Genomic DNA, 22,081 nt, shown 5'->3' on the forward strand with positions numbered 1-22,081 from the left:
TATTCAGTGACTATTAATCTAACACAAGTAAATACAATGATTTCCATATTTTGAATTTTTCTCTTAATACATTTACTAATAAATTTGTCTCCTTTCACAAATCCTAGGTTGCTTGAACTCCATTTACCTCAGCAGAAGAAGGAGAGAAGAGCCCCTCTAACTTGGATTTTTTTCTATGGTGTTGCTAGGAGTAAGGAAAATGTACAACCTGTGATTCCTGTAAGATGCCATCAGTGGGAAATTGTCCTTATGCAACTGACCTAGATAAGACTTAGGAAGATACTGGAAACTGGTAGAGAATATTTCCTGACTGTGTATACTTCTGTGCTGCTAGCATCACTACTTCTGGGTATGTCTACACTTGCTCCCTAGTTCGAGCTAGGGATGCAAATGTAGGCGACTGCAAATGTAGGCGACCGAAATTGCTAACGAAGCAGGGATTTAAATATCCCGTGCTTCATTAGCGTGATCTCGCCGGCGCGTTACTCCGCTCAACAGCTGATTCAAACTAGGAAGTGCGTGCCGGGACGCATTAGTTCAAACCAAACCTCTTGGTTTGAAATAACGCATCCCAGCGCACACTTCCTGGTTCGAATCAGCTGTTGAGTGCAGTAATGCTCCAGTGAGATCATGCTAATGAAGCATGGGATATTTAAATCCCCGCTTCATTAGCAATTTTGGTCGCCTACATTTGCATCCCTAGCTCGAACTAGGGAGCAAGTGTAGATGTACCCTGTGTCTTCTGCATATGGATTGTGTATTCCCATCTCCGTCTAGGAAACCGAGATTAGCCAACTTGGCAGAGACTAGTCAACAGAAGAATAATTGGTTAAAAGGCATCATTACCTGCTGCTTTATCCAATTTTTGGTTAATTATGATCAGCTGCTAGCATCTTAAAATCTGTTTTTTGGAGCTGAGGCATCAGCTCCTATGCACTGTTTAACTTTATTGGGATGGGTGTGGGAGTCTGGTATCAGCCACTGAAGCTAGATGAAAAGGATAGCGTTGTGATTAAGCCAAAAGGACTAGGTGTCAGAAGTTCTGTATTTTAGTCACTGTATTTTAGTTCTGTCAAATGCTTCCAGCGTGACTTCCACCAAGTCACTTAAGCCCAGATTTTCAAAAGTGACCCCTAATTTTGTGCATCTAACTTGAGACCTCTGGAAGCCTCACAAATTAGAGGTCACTTGTGACCTCTGTCTTTTTTCCTCTATCTGTGAAATGGGGATGTTATTATTTACAGGTATCCTGTGAGGCTTAATTTTATCTATACAAGATTTTGAGATCCACAAATAGAAGGTGCTATATACCTGTGATATTTCTTTATCAAATATATTAATGACATTGTTTATGCTATTAAATTGTCAATTATTATTTTACATTATTATTTTAATAGTAATACATTATTTTAATGGTAATAAAGTTTCCTTTAAATAGTATGTTTTTTATATACAAATCAGTTAGAAAAGGATGGCACAGAAGTAGTCCAGCAAGTATACAATGTCAATGCCCCTCACGAGCTTCTCTGTACCCTTATGTTCTGTGTCTTCATGTGAGATCTACTTTACCAATTATTTATATTAAACACATAACTAGTAGCCCTGAACAGATCAAGGCCCCATTATGCTCTGTATGAACGTAGACAAGATAGTCTGTGCCCTAATGAATTTACAATTTTAATCAAAGGCCAGACACAAGTGGATGTAATAAACACGGGGTAAGGGATAGGATAAAAAGTAGTAAACTTTATTCTGTTTAGATTCTGTTTAGATCCCATTCTTACCTCCAGAATAAGGGTGCACATCTACTTACCATATTGCACATGTAGTCTTTCAAATTAAAACTCTTCATCTCTGCAGATTACTCATTACTTCACAATCTAAAAGGCTAAGAATCTTTAGTCTATGCTTGGACTTAACCTCCCAGGCTCCCAGATACCTTCCTACAGTCTTAGGGAAACTTGACTAGTGAAGAATTTAGAGTTGTAATTCATTCCTAGTTGTTTCATACTTGCAAGCCAAATTTCAGAACAGACACTCTGACATATTGGCTAGCAAATATCATGTACTATCACTTTAAGAATTTTAGACTATTAATGAGATGTGCCTGTGAGTCACTTGAGTATCATGTTATACAGCATCAGCATGTTTTTAGACTGCACTTAATCTAATATCTCCAGGAGTATGTGCTAAATGCAGATGCAATATAAATTGGTAAAGCTCCACCAAACTTGATAAGAGTTGCACTTAAGTCAAAACTAACTTTATCTAATATACATAGAAACATTTTAATATCCAAGAGATTATTGGTCTGTTTTTAACAAGATATTATGAAAATTGCATATTCTTTTCAGAATTATAACCCTAACTGCCAGAGATCAATGCCAGTTTACATGACTGTATATTATATTATGATAACCATTCTTGCAATAACTTGAGTATGTAGAAATCCATTATTATAACATGAAGTACATGAACAGCACAGAGCACCCGTTTGTAAATGTCTCCCTTAGTTCTGAATATATACAACACACATTGTGATATGGGAGAAGCATACTCAAGTAGTAAGAAAAATAGAGCAAGACAAATGCACATTCAGGCATAAAAACAATGTGACCAAAATGCATTCAGGGATCTGTATAGAGATACACAGAACCACAACTAATTTGGGTTGCACAACAAACATTGTTTATACTGTGTCTCCTGTTTTAAACCTTAATTTCTTTCTTGCTACAAGAATACATGGACTAGAAAAAAAGAGAGCATGTATGGAAGTTATTAAGTATGACAAAGTAACAAGGCTTCCAACATTGACCCAACACATTAACTACCACTGAACAAATTAACTTTATCAAAACAAGTGAGAAGTGACTTGGTTGATAGTTAATTTTTAAAAAGACACTGGGTGAATGGATGCAAGGAGGGACTTAATCAAGGAGAAAGGCAAAAAATTAAGAATTAACTAGCTTCCTTCAGCTACTAGGTCCCCCAATATTGCTCCATTGAGATCAATGGCAAAACTCCCATTGATTGTGATGGAAGCTGGATTCACTGTCTAGATGTCATTGAATTTACAAATAATCTGCTATAACATCATTCTTTGGTCTTGCACCATCCTTACAGTGAAACTATACTATTTTGATGTCTCTTTCTAACCATCTGTCCTTTTATTATTTTTGAACTAATAAGAATGATCCACAAAACTAGGCTTCTGACATTGTGCCTGATAAACAAGGTCATTGGGCAGCTATGATTCATGAGAGAGGTAAAATTAGCTCTAGTAACAGAATTATACTTTCCATTTGGAAAATATCTTTTTTTAAATTCAAAGTGACAATGATACTGACACTGTCAGTTTTACATGGAATAGTCCTCAAATAGTGGTAGGATTTCCCCCCCCCCCCTTTTTGCTCCAGTATTTCAAAGTAATGTCCTGTTAAGCATCCTATTGCAAGTCATACCAAAAGCCAGTGCTTCCATGTGACAGGATGATTAGAATGGTGGAAATTCAAATGAGAGGCTCTGCACTCCTTGGTTCAATGCAAGCAAGCACCTGTGCATTTTTAAAAGAGGAGTGAAAAAATGTTCTGTCCCATAAAAACTGAAACAAGCCTCCTCTTTGCTTTAACTCCTAGTCACCATAGTAAAAAATGAAAAACTTACCTAGTTATAATCCAAGGTAACAGATAAAGGGACTGGCCACAGCTGACAAAGCAGAATATCCCATGCCTCTTTCTCTAAGGCTATGTCTAGACTGCAGGCTTCTTTCAAAAGAGGCTCTTTCGAAAGCATCTTTCGAAAGAGCCTCTTTCGAAAGATCGCGTCTAGACTGCAGGCGGATCTTTCGAAAGAGAAATCCGCTTTTTTGAAAGAGAGCACCCAGCGAGTCTGGATGCTCTCTTTCGAAGACGGCCTCTTTACATTGAAGAACGCCTTCTTTTGAAAGAGGAACTTTCGAAAGAAGGCGTTCTTCCTCGTAAATTGAGGTTTACCGCCATCGAAAGAAAAGCCGCGTTCTTTCGAAATAATTTAGAAAGAACGCGGCTTGAGTCTGGACGCAGGGGAAGTTTTTTCGGGAAAAGGCTACTTTTCCCGAAAAAACCCCTGAGTCTGGACACGGCCTAAGTGATAGCCTTCTGTCTCCCATTTTGTATATGCAATTGTGTATCACTACTTGGGGGAATAGTTGTCTGTTTCCAGTGAGGCTTATAAACATTCTTCTGAGAAACACATGTATATCCACCACCCTCTCAACAAGGTGCAGGGGTAATTGGTTGTTTGGGGAAGGGATGCCAGAACCTGTTTGAAATCTGTCAAATCCATCACACTTCCACTATAAAAATTACAAATGACTTGGTACACTCTCCAAGATGCAACTGTTTCTAACTAGTCAGTCTTGTCTTTTGCATCTGAGACATTTTATCGGATTGGAATATTTTCATACCTACAAAAGGCAGGCTTTCTAAAATTTCTGCACTATGGGAATAACAACAATATGAGCAACACCCTTATAGTGCATGATTGTTCATTTTGGGCCTTATGTATGGACAATTTAAATTAGTGGGAGTTTTCCAATGATTTTAGAATCTTCTGGATCAGGGTTCTCATGTTGAAATGTAAAGGATCAGCCACCCTTTGTTCATATGGAAACAGCTATTCTTGGGCCCATATCAGCCTATTGCAATTCTAACTATATGCCTATGTATGCACATACCACAGCTGGATGGAATACTGATTTAAAAAACTTTCTACAAAAATTAAATTTTGCAAAATTTTTCAATATTCTTCTGTTTTCTGACCAGCAGTAATACATGTGTGCGTATACACACCCACCACGTATAAAAACTACATTACAATGTTAATATTGCAGAAGTTAAACACGCAGTAGTTAGAAAATTCCAGAACTTTCATTGCCTGTTCAAAGATAACAGCTCTAACAAATTCTCCAGGGTATACATAAATTATGATTGTCATTGGCTTATAACTTGATGAAAACTCCTTGGATTTTCATAAGGAAAGTAAAACCACTGGGCTAAAGGTTATGAAATAGCGCCTGCTACTCCTTCTTCATTTGTGTTAAGTTGCCTCTGAGTATGCCTATTGGATTGGGCCCCTCACACAGTAGGCTGAGGAGCACCTGTCTTCCCCCAGCTCTTGTAATTAGGTTCAATATAAACACCTGGATCCTTAGAGAGAGGCAGCAATGTGCTTGCTCAGAGGCAGAAACATAAGGCACCAAGTGAACTTACAGCAGCCACGGGCAACCTAGGTTAGTAAGTGGGCTACCTAAGTGGCCATCCTTCATTTCAGTGGGCTGCAAGATTGTCTTAACCAAGGGAATGTCCCAGAGGACGGTAGTTTTGCTAACGGTGCCTGCATACCTAGAACTTGCAGGATGTGCAGCTTGAACTGTGGCACCACCTTGACTGGATGCAGAGGGAGTGCATGGCTCTCACAGTCAATGTTATGTGCCCTGGCTTTACATGCGTGTCACTTTAGTATTACCAGTAGAGGAAAACTACTCAGATAGAAGCCAGCAGAAGCTGACAACCCTGTGTATGGGCAACAGTAAACAAAATGTCTCATGAGCCATACAAAGAACCCTGATGTGCTGCATGTGGCTCTCAGGCCACAGGTTGCCCACCACTAACTTACAGACATGGATAAGCACCTATAGAGTTAGGATAGTTCTAGTCTAGGGTTATAGTTTGAATAGAAGATGCAATACCAGGCCCACCAGCAGGGGGACAAAGGAGAAACTGCCCTGGGGCCTGTTGATTCAAAAGGACCCAGGACTGTGGCAGGAGCAGTGGCTAGAGCCTAGGGCTCTTTAAATCACTCTCAGAGCCCTGGGCACTGCACTCTGGGCAGCACTGAAGATTGGCTGCCCACAACCCCGGCCCTTCTGCCTGAGGACCCTCCCCTTCCAAGAGCATATAGACACCCCCCTTTTCCCAGGAGCCCAGCAAGGCTGTCAGTTCCCTTGTGCAATATGTATTGTACCATTAAATGCATGTGTTAGGTTCAGCAGATACGTTTTTTATTTCCTGATCTAATCATTGCTTATAAGTGCTATTCATTGATAGTATGCAGATGTCTGTTTACAATTTTAGGATTCAATTTAAAGATGTTTATATACTTCATATGGTGAACAAATGTTGCTAAAAGCCTTATTTTAACTGGATTGAAAGTAATGCAGGGGGCTAGTTGCTATTCTTTATTAATTCTACTCATTTAAGAAATCAGCAAAAATATGACTGATCTGTACCAATCCTATTACATTAGCATATCAATTCTATAAGAGCAGAAATCATTTGGATTTATTTTGTTCCTAATATACTTAAAATGCCTTCTAGTTGCCCTTAACACAGGCCTGAATTTCTTCTATGATGTCTTTAGTTTCCCTTATCAGCTTTCTGTATGTCATATTTTCTAATTTATATTGACTGCCACCTGTTCCCTCCATTTATTAAATATAGCTTTTGATTTCTAAGGCTCTCACTTTCCCACTGAGCCAGGAGGGTTTTTAGCCAAAGCTGACCTCTTTTTGACTGTGGAATCATGGCTTTTTGGTCACCTAATGAATTCATCTTAAATAATTTCCAGCTTTAATTTACATTTTTTATCTATATTTTTCGTCCTAGTCAATTTCACTTAAAATTTTCCTCAGCATTGGAAAATGAGCACTTTTGAAGCACCAAGTAAATATTTGCCCATATTGATTATAATTGGGTCATGATCACTGGTCCCAGACTACAACCAACTTTCAGTTTAGGGATTAATTCATTTTTATCTGTTCTCATAAGATCCCACTTAAGGATTATCTCCTGTTGGTTACATTGCCTTTAGTGTTAGAAAATTATCTAATTATACTGTAGTTCAAGTTATGAATAACTCTAAAATAAGTAATGGTGTCTTTTGTGTAGCAATGAACTACATCCACCCTGCTTCTTTTCTCCTGCTCTGTCCTTTCTAAGCAGGTATAATCAGTGATTTCAACATTACAATCATGCAAATCATCCCACCAGGTTTTTGTTAATGCCAATCAAATCAATTCTTATTCAGAACTGCCAGTTCCTCTTGCTTGTTATTCAGACTCTAGCACTGGGATAAAAGCAGTTAACAATATGATCTTCTCATTCTTTGCAGCATGCTAAGTTTGAGTTTTAACTGTATTTGCCTTATTAGCCCTTTCAGTGTTATACTAAATGTCCTCCTTGAACCCAAACCTTCAGCTCCACTCCAGTCAAGAGGTCACCTCCAATATTTTATACCTTCTCCTTTTTACCTCCCACAAGGTACCAGCAGGATCTCTGAAAAGAACACTTGGACTTTCCTTTTCTTCAGTTTGCTTTCAAGACCCCTGAAGTGTTCCATAATCTGTGTAGTTCTATGTGATGCTGTATCATTTGTTCCCAGGGTGTCTCAAACTGTAGAGCATAAACCCACTCAATCTTAGAGTAACATCTCATATTTCCAACTAGGGCTGTCAACTGATGTGCATTAACACCTGCGATTAATGCAAGGAAGGATTAACGCATTAATTTTTTTAACGCGTTAATCACAGGCATTAATGCTGTGCTGCCCCTTTGAAGCGTCACTCTGGCACTTCAAAGAGGCAGCGCATTAGGAGCCGGGGATCAGCTGGAGTGCCCAGCTGATCCCTGGCTCCGTGTTATGCTGCTCTTTCTAATGTGCTGCCCCTTTTGAGCGCCGCCACAGCACTTCAAAGGGGCAGCGCTGCACGGAGGTAGGGGTCAGTTGGGGACTCCAGCTGACCCCAGGCTCCTGTGGTGCTGCCCCGTGGAAATGCCAGCACGGTCTTTCCAAAGGACCGCTGCACTGAGCCTGCGGTCAGCTGAGGACTCCAGCTGATCCTGGGCTTCTGCAGCGCTGACCCTTGGAAACACCACTGCTGCATTTCAAAGGGGCAGCTGCACTGAGCCTGGGGTTAGCTGAGGATTCCAGCTGATCTTGGGCTTCCGCAGCACTGGCCCTTTGAAATGCAGCCACAGCATTTCAAAGGGGCAGTGCTCACAATTAATCACGTAATTAATCACGATTAAATTTTTTAATCACATGATTAATTGCAATTAATTTTTTTAATTGCTTGACAACCCTATTTCCAACCTGTTCTTTGCTGAATTCTCTACCCATCCCTAGTTTATTGGGTGGAGCCATAATACTCTGGTTATTCTGAGGGCTATGTGAAAGGGGCATGAATTGTAGAAAGAGGAGTGTAGGATAGAAAGGAATCTCTGTGTAAAATACATGCACCCAACTCCCTAATACCAAAAACTTGCCCTACTGTGTTTGTTTCACTGTTTCTGCTTCTGAGGTTATATCTAGGGTATTGCACGTCCTGTCACTGCTAATATCTGCGTAAAGGTTCTCAGAGCTCCTTTCAACCATAGCTGCTAGGCACTTCCCAGGTAAAGTAGTTCTACAAAGTGAGGTCCCTAGTGGAGTTCCTCGAGTATTCTGCTCTTTTCCCTTTGCTGGCTAGAAAGCGCTGTTCCTCAGAGTGGCAGCTATGCATTTCAGATACTCTAACTGGATTTTAGGGGGTCCCCCATGATAGGAAGCACTGTATGCCTTGGTTACCACAGACATACTATATTAAAGTGTAGCTACTGCTCTGAGCAGTGTTTGCTGCTATTTTGGTAGATGTTCTCAACATCACTCTACCCTTACATAATTATCGCACACAGAAAATTCCTCCCACATCTGCCTGTGCATAGGTTGGGTTGACCGTCTATGTGGTACCAATTAGATCTTATTCCTCATTTTGGATTTATTTCCTGAGAACACCATTGTTTGTTCCATGACTAGTTGGAAAGCAGAACAACTTCTTGCTAATTTAAGAAACAAAACTATAAACAAAATGGGCTAGATTCAGTACAACTCCCTTTATTTCAGTGGGGTTACACCAGCAAAGAATGGCCCAGTAGTTGTGGAAGATGCATCAGGAGCAGCAAGTATTAAAAGTAATCCAACTTTAAAGCAGGGCAATTGATTTTCTACAAAATGTTAGACAAGGGCATAGCTTTATCTTGCTGTTTAATTGTTAAATAACACTATTTTCCTTCAAAGCAACTCCATTAATGAAACTATAGTAAAAGTATATTTAAAATTCAGGGTTTTTCTCCCCTCAAAAGTACAGCAATATTTAAATAGTTTCATCCAGATGATGATCTAGGTTTTATAGATGCTAGTCAACATAGGAATCCTGTTTCTTTTTCACTTTCTTCCCATTAGCGAGAGAAAAGTTGTGCTTTATGCTTGGCAGCTCCTAAGAAAGAAAGTGGCACAGGCGGCATAGTTCAAAAGGATGCTGCTTTGTTTTGTACTCTGCCCGGTGTTCTTCTTCTGTTGACATTTATTGTGCTGAATCTTAAATAATCTCCTGGTGAATGTCTATGTCACTTCATTTATTTGTTTACAGATTTATAAAACCTCCGTTAATGATTGCTCAGGGAACTTATACATGCTGTTGCAGTACTCACGTGGCTGTACAGTAAGTTCAGACTTATTCTGAGAACAAAAAACAGCCATTTCCAAAAGGGCAAATAATCTTTGTTCACAACCCCAGCTCTCTTTTGGTCACATATGTAAGCGAAGGGGGGGAAAAAGAGGAGACCAGTGCTTTGCAACATGCCATCATTGCCAGCCAATTTGGTTGGTGAGTGACAGTGAAGTATCAAGTGCCTGAATTAAGAAAGCACTGACACCAGTTCCCCTGATGTTCCTGTTTAGGATCTGTGAGCTGGAGCATTTCAACTGACCTCATCTATGTCTGCAGTACATAGGGAGAAAAGAGCGCATCTAAGCTCATTTATATTGTCCTGGTTGGCTGCACCTACACTGTTGCATCTACACCTATTATGAGGTACCTCTGAGCCTATTAATTCATCCCTCAGTCTGATTACCTGACAGCACCATGTCAGTCAAACCTGGGCTCAGCCAGGCAAAGGTCTAATTCGGTGTCCCCAAGACCAGGGATATACAGGCAGTCCCCGGGTTACATACAAGATAGGGACTGTAGGTTTGTTCTTAAGTTGAATCTGTATGTAAGTCAGAACTGGCATCCAGATTCAGCCGCTGAAACTGACCGCCAGTTCTGACTTACATACAGATTCAACTTAAGAACCCCAGGCGTCCCCAAGTCAGCTGCTGCTGAAATTGATCAGCAGCTGATTCCAGGAAACCTGGGGCAGAGCAACTCTGCCTCGGGCTTCCTGTAGTCAGCCCCTGGTCAGTTTCAGCAGCGGCTGACTTGGGGACGCCTGGGGTAGAGCAGCTCGGGTGCTGCTGGGTTGGTCCAGTAGCGCGGCCGCTCCTCGGCGCTACTGGACCAACCCAGCAGCACCCTAGCTGCTCTGCCCCAGGCATCCTGATTCAGCCACTGCTGAAACTGATCAGCAGCGGCTGAATCAGGACTCCTGGGGCTGAGCAGCTGGGGTGGTGCCGGGTTGGTCCAGTAGCGCCAAGGAGTGGTGCTGCGGGACCAACCGGCAGCGCCCCACCTGCTCTACCACAGGCCCCCGGCTTTGCTCCACGTCTCCCTGGTCTGCTGGGGGGGGCACTAGCTGCGTCCCCCCCCAGCAGACCAGGGAGATGCGGAGCAAAGCCGCGGAGGACCCGGGCCGGACCGCGGCGCTTCCAGATCAGCGCCGCGGTCCAGCCCGGGTCCTACGTGGCTTTGCTCAGCGTCTCCCTGGTCTGCAGACCAGGGAGACGCTGAGCAAAGCGGCACAGGACCCGGGGCCGGATCCGCGGCCGCTTCCAGATCAGCTGGAAGCGCCGCGGGTGGGGCCGGGTCCTGCGCCGCTTTGCTCAGCGCCTCCCTGGTCTGCAGACCAGGGAGACGCTGAGCAAAGCGGCGCAGGACCCTGGCCGGACCCCCAGCGCTTCCAGCTGATCTGGAAGCGGCCGCGGGTCCGGCCCCGGGTCCTGCGCCGCTTTGCTCCCCGTCTCCCTGGTCTGCTGGCTCCCGCAGCAGACCAGGGAGACGGGGAGCAGCTTTTCTCGCTCCGGAGGAGGCGGGCGGCAGGACCAGGCGTCCCGCCGCTCGAGTCCTCCGGGGCGAGAAAATCCCCATTCGTGACATAAGTCGGATCCGCGTAACTCAGGGACTACCTGTACCTCCCAAACAGGCTCTACCTGTACCTGCCCATGGCAGGCTCTTGGGCAAGGTGTCAGGGGAGCCCAGCACCATACTTGTAAAAGGGATGGGGGTGGAGGCGGGGCAGCCAGCCCTGAGCACTGCCCAGCCCATGTTGCCCCCACCCCTCAAAGCTTCCCAGAGCATGTTGTGTGGTGCTCCAGCAACAATTTAAAGGGCCCGAGGTTCTGGCCACTGCCACTGGCACAGTAGCAGCATCAACAGGCAGGAGCTCAGGAGCTCTGGGGCCTTTTGAACCGCCAGGCCCCAGGGCAATTGCATCCTTTGCCCACCCCATCAGAGGGCCTGTCCCAAGATCAGCCACTCTAGGCTGTTCAACGTCACTGTCTCACTAGGATCTCCCATTGCTTGGGGGGTTCCAACATATTGCTTCTTTTCCTGTTCAAGTCCCTGTCTTGTTCCGACCACTTTATTGATTCCTGCTGTGGCTTCTGGTTCCAATCTCTGCTCTGATCATCCACTTCTCAGTTTCTGACAGAACCCTATGCTGAGATATAGGACCACATCTTCAAGCATGAATGTTCATCTAGTCCTGGTGATAACTTTCTCTTTTCTGGGTGCTTTAAGCACATGCTAAAGTTGCATCGGGTTAATGAAGCTGCATCTTAAAATTAAGCATATGTATGAGTACTTGGCTGAAGGAATCAAGGCCTAACTGAAAAAGCTCAGAAAGAAAACCTATAGCACTACCAATTAGCCCTCTTCATGAAAACACATCAGCCCTCCATCACATGGAGAATAGACTATGTGCAATCTGATGCTTTAATAGAAAAAAAAACATAATTATAACACAGTCCAATTAGTGAATAAGAATCAATGACATTTTCCATTCAATAACATTGGTAGGTTGAAGGTTGCACGCTGTGTACTAAAGTAATAGAGCAATTACTCCAAATGTTAAAGGTAGTTCCCACCAGAAAGAAATGCTGAATATTAGGGCCTTCTAATAACTGGGGCCAAATGAACAGTAATGCAGAACAAACTGCCATCTGTCATTTCTGAAACAGGAGCCAAGACTAGCACTCCAGTGAGACAAAGACCAAGAGATCAAGGCTGGTGGTTTAGCCACTACTGATTTTCATTTTTCTGCTGTAAAAGCTCCTGTTCTGCAAACAGATCAAGATTTAAATGAATTCCTTAAAAGATTTGACCCTACTGGCACCTGTCGCCCCTCTTTTTTCTATTATTTTTTTTTAAAATTAGCCTTTTTAGTGATTCTCATGTAGGCACAACACTGTTAGAAAATATTACATTGCTAAGAGTTGCATGGAAAGATTGAGACTTTTACCGATTTTTGCTTAATTTTGTGAAATAGCAAGTCCTTTCACCTATCTAAATGCAAAGCATCTTGATCACTGTCCTCCTCCTGAAGTAGAGCTGTTGTGATTAGAACTGGTTGATTTTTAAAAATGGACAAAAAGGGAGAGGACATTTCATTCAAAAAGCCACACAAATTCCCCTTTTGAGGGTACATTCTAGTTGCTGTGTCACACAGAGTCACAAGAAATCAAGTAAAGTGTCTGATCTAATGGCTAATTTGTCCCATAAATTCTAAAAATAGTGTAAAATTACTAATCTAGTTAATTAGGAAGGAAATTGGATTTTGTAGGTGTTTCAAAACCTCATTGCCTAGTTAATACAAAGGATTGGGACTCAGGACTCTTCTTGGGTTCTGTTTCTGTCACTGAACTGTGATCTAGATTTGAGAAAATCCCTGCATCTTTCTTTGCTGATTTTCCCTAAAGGCTTTCCAAGCATATTCTGAGCCTTTGTTTAGTGCTGGATTGCTAGATGGAAAGAGAACACCACCATTCTGCACCTAAGTACTAACAGACAGTTCCACAAATAGCTACCATTAACATCCCTCTAAACAAAGGGAATAAAGCTGTAACGTGTAGAGTCTGGATATACTTAATAGATTCGGAAATAACAAAAATGCGAGAAGAATGTGTTATGAACATCACCAGTCCGCACAGGCCCTTTAAGCCCCCAGACTACTATCACCACCTTATTTTCCTGACAATCTCATGTCAATCTGTCTTTTCTTTAGGATTTCTGTCTTATTACTTTAATATGTGATACATCACATGCTAAAAGGTAACAACTATACGTGAAATAAAAAGAAACAAATATATCAGGCTAGATTCTCCCCTGGGCTTCTGTCCTTTTGTGTTATTCTAGCGGTGCAAAGAAGTTGGAAAGCAGCCAGATCTGGCCAGCTAAAAATTCCCCTGATGTGATGGGGCTGTCAATTGTCTCAGACCCAGCATGGTTTGTTCCTGCATCACTGCCTCTAATGCCAGTAGCATGTTAGGAGTGGAAACACATAAGCGGGAAAACGGTCTGAACATGCTAAGCTCCAGCCGTTCCCAGCTCATGTATGGCCCCTGGCCTACATTTCCATCTAGCATAGGTTCAAGTAATCGTTAGCCCTATTCCAGCACAGACTGGTCTAGCTAATCATGGATTCACAGCTGGGTCTTTGATGGTGATCCTGCTCTCCTATGTTGAGCAGAAATCAGTGCAGGAGAGAATTTCTTTCTTTGAATTTAGTTTTATTCTTGAAAGACTACATATGCTATAAACTTAAAAAACAACAAATAGTCTGGTAGCTCTTTAAAGACTAACAAAACATATAGATGGTATCATGAACTTTCATGAACACAGCCCACTTCTTCAGATGACCAGAGTGTTGGATGTCCAGAAAAAAACCTGTTGGGGAACACCAACAGGTTTTTTTCTGGACATCCAACACTCTGGTCATCTGAAGAAGTGGGCTGTACCCAGGAAAGCTCATGATACCATCTACGGGTATGTCTACACTAGCTCGTTAGTTTGAGCTAGGTAGGCAAATGAGGTCAACTGGAGTTGCAAATGAAGCCCGGGATTTAAATATCCCGGGCTTTATTTGCATCTTCCCGAGCACCACCATTTTTAAATCCCCCTTAGTCCGAACTCTGTGCCCGTGGCTACATGCGGCACGGAGTAGGTAGTGGAACGAGGTGTACCGGTAGTTCGAATTAGAGATCCTAATTTGAACTACCTACTCCGTGCCACATGTAGCCATGGGCAGGGAGTTCGGACTAAGGGGGATTTTAAAATGGCAGTGCTCGGGAAGATGCAAATGAAGCCCGGGATATTTAAATCCCGGGCTTCATTTGCAACTCCGGTTGCCGTCATCTGCCTACCTAGCTCGAACTAACGAGCTTGTGTAGACATACCTTACATGTTTTGTTAGTCTTTAAAGTGCTACCAGACTATCTCTTGTTTTTTAAGTTTATCCTGTACAGACTAATTCGGCTACCAGTTGAAGCTTTTAAACTTTTAAATGTTCTTGAAAGGGGGATAAATAGTGAGATGGCAAAATTTGCAGATACTACAAAATTACTCAAAATAGTTAAGTCCAAAGCTGACTGCAAAGAGTTACAGAGGGATCTCCCAACACTAGGTAATTGGGCAACACAATAGCAGATAGAATTCAGTGTTGATAAGTGCAAAGTATTGCACATGGAAAAGTATAATCCCAACGATGCACACAAAAATGATGGTATCTAAAATAGCTGTTACTACTCAAGAAAGAGATTTTGGAATCATAGTGGATAGTTCCCTGAAAACATCTGCTCAATGTGCAGTCTAAAAACTAAAAAGCTAACAGAATATTGGGAATCATTAGGAAAGGAATAGATAAGACAGAAAATAGCATTTGCCTCTATATAAAGTCAAGATATGCCCACATCTTGATTACTGTATGCAGATCTGGTCACCCATATAAAAAAGGTATATTTGATTTGAAAAAGGTACAGAAAGGCCACAGAAATGAGTAGGGGTAAGGAACAGGTTCCATATGAGGACAGATAACAAGACTGGGACTTCTCAGCTAGGAAAAGAAATAACTAAAGGATGGGGGGATATGTTAGAGATCTAGAAAATCACAAATGATGTGGACGCCCATCCTCACCCCTATCCCACTCCTTGGTAACCCCCTTCTGCACATTGAACCCCTCATTTTGGTTTCACCCCAGAGCCTGGGGGGTTCACGAAATCTAACCCTGGGACTCAAAAGGAGTTAATCTGGCCTACGGGAGGCCCTGAAGGTTGGTATTCCCTGCCTCCTTTCACCTCGCTCCCGCACTGTAGGGCCGGAGCGCCAGATATCTCTGTTGAGGCCCACATCAGTGAGACTTGAGGTTTTTTTTGGGGGGAGTTGCCTCTCACTTGTGTGGCCCCCAACTGATTTTTCTGTAGATCAGTTGAATTTCACAAAATTGCACATTTCCGGGGCACAGATAACGCCTTGAGTACCACCTACCAAAGCGCCACCCTTGTGCCTGCTGCTTGTTGAAACTTGTTTCCTCTGTAGATGTGGAATCAAATGAAACTTAAAAAAAGCTGGCCAGGTCCATTTTTGCCAAATGCCAAGCACTATGGAATAAAACTGAACACTCAACTATTGGAGCAGAAATGGTGGAAGCAGAATGCAAGCTATAGTTCATTCGGCCAAGCCAGTAAGTAGTGGTTTTGTGCTTTCTATTTTTCCGTTTGGAAAAACAACTCCTGGTCATTCTGTATTTAACTTGATTAACCATGTCTATTAACTATTTTACAGGCTGAATCCAGCAGAGCTGGTCTCCTTAGCAGAATATGCCATAGTCATGGGCCCAGTGGCAAAGGCACTAACTATTTTCCAAGCAGAGACGAGCGCACAAATGGGATAGTTGCTTCCTACACTATACCAGTTCTGTAGGCCACTGGTAGATGCACTTCAGCGTGTTATTAAGAAGCATTTTGCTGAAATGTTCGAGGACCCGGAGTTGATCACAGCTGCCATCTTGCTGCCAAAATTTAAGACTGCTTGGACCAAGCATGATTCTGTGATTAGAAAAGGTAAGAGATAGAGTTAAAGCAGTACAGCCTGTCAGTATAGGCTCTGCCATGAAATATAGCTGCAATAGGCTGACAGAAAGTTTTCAGTTTGACTGGTTGTTTTTAGATGAGCATGTTTTTTACCTACTAGCTAATATTTATATGTTAAAAATAAAACATGAATGTTTAATTCATTTGTCACGTGTTTAGTTCTACACTGAAATGTTATGAGGGGAGAAGGTTTATCCTTGGATTGATTTAAAAGAGCCAACTAGATCTGATAGCTCTTTAGTTGGCAGCACAATTTTTCTGTAATGTTATTTATTTAGTTACATAACTAACTCTAGTTTTTATATTAGTTCTCATTAATTTATTTTCCAATATAGGTCCTGACTATCTCCGACAAAAGATGGAGCCCCTACAATAACTGGTTTTACCATAGATTTCCATAGGACATCTACTTTTTACTTCTGGATACTTGAGTACAATTAAGATGCGATACTTTTGTACTTTTACTCAAGTAGTTTTCCAGAAGGATACTTTGACTTTTACTTAGTTACATTTTTTTCAAAGTAGCAGTACTTTTACTCAAGTAACTTTTTTGGGTACCTTTTCCTCCACTGTTGATTACCAGAATGTTTACTAGAACTTTTCCCCTCCAACATCCCCTCAATCTGGATTTTAATTCTAGTAATCACCAAGCAGAAACAAGGACCCTAAAATGAGACTGTTCAGCTCAGTTTTTAAAAACATAGGAGTAATATCTAGGGCTTTTTTCAATTTAGGACAGACCTTCATTAGGAACACGTAGGCTATGTCTACACTCGCGGCTTCTTGCGCAAATATGGCCGTTCTTGCGCAAGAAACCGCAGAGTGTCTACACTGCCCACCCGCTCTTGCGCAAGGAAATTTACAGTATGGCGTGGTAAGAGAGGGCTTCTTGTGCAAATGCTACTCTCTTTTTTAACAGATGTAAGCCCTCTTGCGCAGGAGCTCTTGCGCAAGAGGGCAGTGTGGACGCTTGGCAGGGATTTCTTGCGCAAGAAAGCCCTATGGCTAAAATGGCCGTCAGAGCTTTCTTATGCAAGAGAGCGTTCACACTGCCATGGGAGCTCTTGCGTAAAAGCACAGCATGCACATGGCAGTGTGGATGTTTTCTCGTGCAAGACTTCTTGTGCAAGATGTTCTTGTGCAAGAAGCCGCGAGTGTAGACATATCTCCATTGTCTTATTCCTACCCCCTTTAGCTTTTGCTTGGATTTGGCATCACTACCCTCTGTTTAGTGAGTGCAGTTAAAATAAGCCCTTAAGTAGGGCTTGTTAAATACAGTGCTGCTGCCCTTTAGTCATGCAAGTTAACATTTAATTGCCCCTTGCATTCAAGTCCAAGTGAATTTTAACCCAAAGTGGCTAAAACTGACCACTTTGGCAAATCAAAGCAAAGCAAATCCATCTGCTGATCACCTAGGCAAAGTATGTTTATCTATGAAAATATGCTCCTGAGACCTTCAGTTCATCAATGGATGGCAGAGAAAATTTCATGAAGACCATGACTTACATAAAAGCAAAACAAATTAAATTGTATTACAGTGTGAGTAAAATCTCCTATATTACAGTCAAATCAGACAAAAAATCCTAACACTATAATTACATAAAAGCATCATGTGGAGGTGTGAATACATGTACTATATACACTAGTGTTCAGCTCACTGCTTTCTTTCTGACCATTTTTTTTATGCATGTCCACAGCAAATGCAATAGTGTTTTAGTTTCTCATCTCCACTTTCTACTTAAGCTTTCATTCATGAGAGTATCCAACGTCTATGGAAAATTAGTACAGTCTGCTGAAATATTAAATCAAGCACAACTATTTTTGTTTAAATAGATTTCATAGTTGCTCCATAAATAGATGTGCAAGATCTTTGTTCCTAATTTTATCTGAGATATAGCCACAGTTTAACTGGAGATAAGAGTAGACATATGGTAAATATTGGGTTGTAATAAATCTACAATGTAATTTTGTGTGTGTTCAAATGATATATATGTAGTCTCCAAGAGTTAATGTGTAAAATAATTTCACAATTTATCGACTGTATGACAATGAAATATTTGACACATATTCTACTCTGATTCATACCTGTGTCAATCCAGAGTCATGGGGTTCAGTGGAGTGACAGCAGATTTACACTCACAGCAGAATTTGTGCTTGTTTACTGAGAATAATGGATTGCCCAAAGCACTCCAGCTGTACTGATGTATTTGAAAATGATGTATACAATTAAATTGGCTGCAGTTATACAGTTTCCTCTGGAACCAGAGCAATTAAATATACTTTACAAATAGGATCTTTGTAACAGAGTTGTATACACTCATTTTCAGTATCTTAGGGTATGTCTACACAGCAAAGTTATTTCAAAATAACAGCGGTTATTTCGAAAAACTTTCCTAGCATCTACACAGCCAATTAAATCTACACAGAAATTAAATTGAAATATCAGAGCGCTTATTTCGAAATTGGTAAACCTTATTCCCCAAGGAATAGCACCAATTTCAAAATTGCTATTTCGAAATAAGTGCTGTGTAGATGCTTATTTCAAAATAGGGGGCCTCCAGCCCTTCCCAGGGTGCCCTGGTGGCCACTCTGGGCACAACCAGGAAAACTCCTCTCCCTCCCCAGAGCCCTTAAAGGGGTAGAGTCTGGCCACAGTGCCTGTGCTAGCTCCAGGCCTGCCAGCCCAGAGCCAGCAGTCACTGCCCCTGACCCAGTGGCCCCAAAACATGAGCCAGCAAGCCACCGGCAGCCAGCCCTCCACCGCTCCCCAGGAGCAGTCCCCCAGCTCTCAGGAGCCTGCAGGGGCCGGAAAAAGTGGGTGCCTTCCTGGTCCAGGGCAGAGATCATGGACCTTATTCAGGTTTGGGGGGAATCCTCCAATGTCCATCATCTCTGCATTAAATGGAGGAATGCGGCTGTCTATGGCAGGATAGCTGCCAGCCTGGCCAGCAAAGGCCACATCCGCACCCAGGAGCAGGTGTGGATGAAAATAAAGGAGCTTCGGCAGGCATGTGCCAGAGCCACAGGGGGCAGCTCCCAACCAGAGGCAAACCCACACACCTGCCCCTATTCTGATGCCCTGGACCGCATCCCCCCACACTACATACACCACAGGGGCATGGTGTGGTCTCGAGGCAGCTTTCATTCCCGGGGATAGCAGGACATTCCGAACATGGCCTCTATGCAAGCACATGGGCTCTGATGGTGCAGGGAATGGTCATCCTCACCTTGCAGAGTGGGGCTGGGCTTCACCCACTGTGTCCCCAGGGATAACTGACCACTTCTCTTTTCTCTCCATAGCCGCACCAGCTGTGCGTGCAGGGAGCACCACCCTGCCCGGGACATGCTCCCGTACCTGAGGGCTCCGCAGGACCACCCGTGCAGTGGAGGGGTACCAACAGCAGCACCTGGGGGCACTGCGAGCCCTGCACTGCACTCTCCAGACCTGGGTGCAAGAAGACCTGAAGCTCTGGTGAGAGCAGCTTGCCCAGGGCTGTGCCATTTGCCAGCACCCGCTAACCCTGCTGCAGAGCATGCTGCCTCCTGCCGCTCCTGCGCCTGCTGCCTCCCCAGCTACTGCTCCTCCTCCCACGCCTTCTCCCCCTCACGCTTCTCCCTCTACCTCCTCCACACCTTCCATTCCCCCAGGGAGGCCGAGGCCCCTGTATCCACGGTGCTGGGAGACAGTTGGCCCAGCGAGACCCCCAACCCTGAGCTTCCCCTCTCCCTTCTTCCCCTTGCTTCCTCCTTCCAGCTCTCTCCTCCCAGGTTTCCCCCTCCCACCCTCTCTCTCCCTTCTCCTGCCTCCTTTCCCCAGTCTCACCAGAGTTTCATTCCTTCCCCAAACCCGTTTTGTAAATAAAGAGAGTTTGTATTTATTAAAATATGTGTATTTTATTTTACACCAGGAAGGGGATTAGAGAGAGGTAAGTGGAAGGACGTGAGGGAGGAATGAGGCACAAGCCCCCAGTGGGGCAGACCAGGGAGGTTGTTAGTGATCCTCAGGGTGGAAGATCTCCCTCAGGGCCTCCTGGATACTGACAGGCCCCTGATGGACCTCCCGAATGGCAGCCTGCAGTAAGTGCAGCCAGACTCGCAGCAACGCATCCAAGAGAAGCACCAGAGTGCCCAGGAGCAGCTCTAGCTCCATGTTGCAGAGTGCTGTGATGTCCCGAGTGAGGGCAATCAGAGCACGCCAAGACAAAAATGCTTTGCTGTCCCTCATTGAGGTAGACAAGCAAGCAGGGAAACCTGAGAACTGGCTGTCCGAGGGGAGGGGTCGGGGGGAGTGCTGACCTCAGTTAGCCTCAGCCAGCAGCCCCACACAGTACGTCCTGACCTGGTGCCCTGCCAGAACTGGTTTCGTCCAGTCTTAAATGTGATTCAGAGTCCACTCAGTGTGGACGCGCGCTATTTTGAAATAGCAAAATTTTATTTCAAAATGCATTTTGTGTGTAGACGCGTTATTTTGAAATATTTTATTTTGAATTAACTATTTCAAAATTAGATATTTTGAAATAACGCTGCAGTATAGACATACCCATAGTTGATAATATTTTACAAAGATTTCCAGGGACAATTCTGGAAATAAGGCAAGAATTTGAAGGTAGGTAGGCTATGTCCACCAAAAGACCTGCTGACATGAATTTTAAATAAGTATCTTAATTCAGGACTTTAAAAAGTTTAGATAAGGATCCAGACGTGTGGATTGTCCAGCAGGAGAGCAGCAGGATTGTTCTTATGTGTAAAGAAATCTAGGAAACTAGGGACTTGAAGCGGGACACTAGAGCCTTGAGCATTCCATACTCAGTCAAATAAAGCACTTAATCAGGTGCCTGACCTTAAATATGTGAGTAACTCCATTGACTCCGATGGTACTACTTATGGGCAAAGTTAGGCACCAGCTTGATTGCTTTGCCGGATTAAATCCAAATCTTGGGTGGGTTTCAGGGATGAAGAGTAACAGGTAGATGTTTCGCATCAATATTAAAATGGAGAACAGCACAAAGCTGTCAATTTCTGCTGTTCTTGCTACCATTTTTTCTGATGTCTCAGAGAGCCCACACAAATTGTAAGCACTGCCTCTCATAGAATCATAGAATACTAAGACTGGAAGGGACCTTGAGAGGTCATCAAGTACAGTCCCCTGCCCTCATGGCAGGACCAAATATTGTCTAGACCATCCCTGATAGACATTTATCTAACCTACTCTTAAATATCTCCACAGATGGTGAATCCACAACCTCCCTGGGCAATTTATTCCAGTGTTTAACTACCCTGACAGTTAGGAACTTTTTCCTAATGTCCAACCTAAACCTCCCTTGCTGCAGTTCAAGCCCATTGCTTCTTGTTCTATCCTCAGAGGCCAAGATGAACAAGTTTTCTCCCTCCTCCTTTTGACACCCTTTTAGATACCTGAAAATGGCTATCATGTCCCCTCTGTCTTCTCTTTTCTGAACTAAACAAACCCGATTCTTTCAGCCTTCCTTTATAGGTCATGTTCTCTAGACCTTTAACCATTCTTGTTGCTCTTCTCTGGACCCTCTCCAATTTCTCCATATCTTTCTTGAAATGCGGTGCCCAGAACTGGACACAATATTCCAACTGAGGCCTAACCAGCGCAGAGTAGAGCGGAAGAATGACTTCTCGTGTCTTGCTCACAACACACCTGTTAATGCATCCCAGAATCATGTTTGCTTTTTCTGCAACAGCATCACACTGCTGACTCATATTCAACTTGTGGTCCACTATAACCCCTAGATCCCTTTCTGCCATACTCCTTCCTAGACACTCGCTTCCCATTCTGTATGTTTGAAACTGATTGTTCCTTCCTAAGTGGAGCACTTTGCATTTGTCTTTATTAAACTTCATCCTGTTTACCTCAGACCATTTCTCCAATTTGTCCAGATCATTTTGAATTATGACCCTATCCTCCAGAGCAGTCGCAACCCTCCCAGCCCTCTGAGTCAAAAGAACTTATCA

General features: G+C 43.1%; 1 long non-coding RNA gene across 1 annotated transcript; it reads left to right on the forward strand.

Moving 5' to 3' along the window:
* Window positions 1-15,915, forward strand: LOC112546224 (uncharacterized). The gene is made up of 3 exons (XR_003089870.3): window positions 1-219; window positions 15,546-15,690; window positions 15,792-15,915. It is a non-coding gene; the product is annotated as an uncharacterized LOC112546224 (long non-coding RNA).
* The last annotated feature ends 6,166 nt before the right edge of the window (window positions 15,916-22,081 follow it).

Source organism: Pelodiscus sinensis, chromosome 7 (genome assembly GCF_052426305.1).
Source record: "Pelodiscus sinensis isolate ZL-2025 chromosome 7, ASM5242630v1, whole genome shotgun sequence".
Taxonomy (NCBI): domain Eukaryota; kingdom Metazoa; phylum Chordata; order Testudines; family Trionychidae; genus Pelodiscus; species Pelodiscus sinensis.